The sequence below is a fragment of the Mustela nigripes genome, chromosome 3 (genome assembly GCF_022355385.1).
Source record: "Mustela nigripes isolate SB6536 chromosome 3, MUSNIG.SB6536, whole genome shotgun sequence".
Classification (NCBI taxonomy): domain Eukaryota; kingdom Metazoa; phylum Chordata; class Mammalia; order Carnivora; family Mustelidae; genus Mustela; species Mustela nigripes.
In genome coordinates this window covers 2925431-2926196 of record NC_081559.1, presented here as the reverse complement: position 1 = coordinate 2926196, position 766 = coordinate 2925431, and positions in this window count along the sequence as shown.

Genomic DNA, 766 nt, shown 5'->3' with positions numbered 1-766 from the left:
ATGAGAAAATCCTGAAAGCAGCCCGGGAAAAGAAGTCTGTAACATACAATGGTAAAAATATCAGATTGGCAGCAGACTTATCCACAGAGACCTGGCAGGCCAGAAAGAGCTGGCATGATATATTCAGAGCACTAAATGAGAAAAACATGCAGCCAAGAATACTATATCCAGCTAGGCTATCATTGAAAATAGGAGAGATAAAAAGCTTCCAGGACAAACAAAAACTAAAAAAATTTGCGAACACTAAACCAGCTCTACAGGAAATATTGAAAGGGGTCCTTTAAGCAAAGAGAAAGCCTAAAAGTAGTAGATCAGAAAGGAACAAAGACAATATACAGTAACAGTCACCTTACAGGCAATACAATGGCACTAAATTCATATCTCTCAATAGTTACCCTGAATGTTAATGGGCTAAATGCCCCAATCAAAAGACACAGGGTATCAGAATGGATAAAAAAACAAAACCCATCTATATGTTGCCTCCAAGAAACACATTTTAGACCCAAAGTACCTCCAGATTTAAAGTGAGGGGGTGGAAAACAATTTACCATGCTAATGGACATCAGAAGAAAGGAGGGGTGGTAATCCTTATATCAGATCAAATAGATTTTAAGCCAAGACTATAATAAAAGATGAAGAAGGACACTATATCATACTCAAAGGGTCTGTCCAACAAGAATATCTAACAATTTTAAATATCTATGCCCCTAACGTGGGAGCAGCCAACTATATAAACCAATTAATAACAAAATCAAAGAAACACATC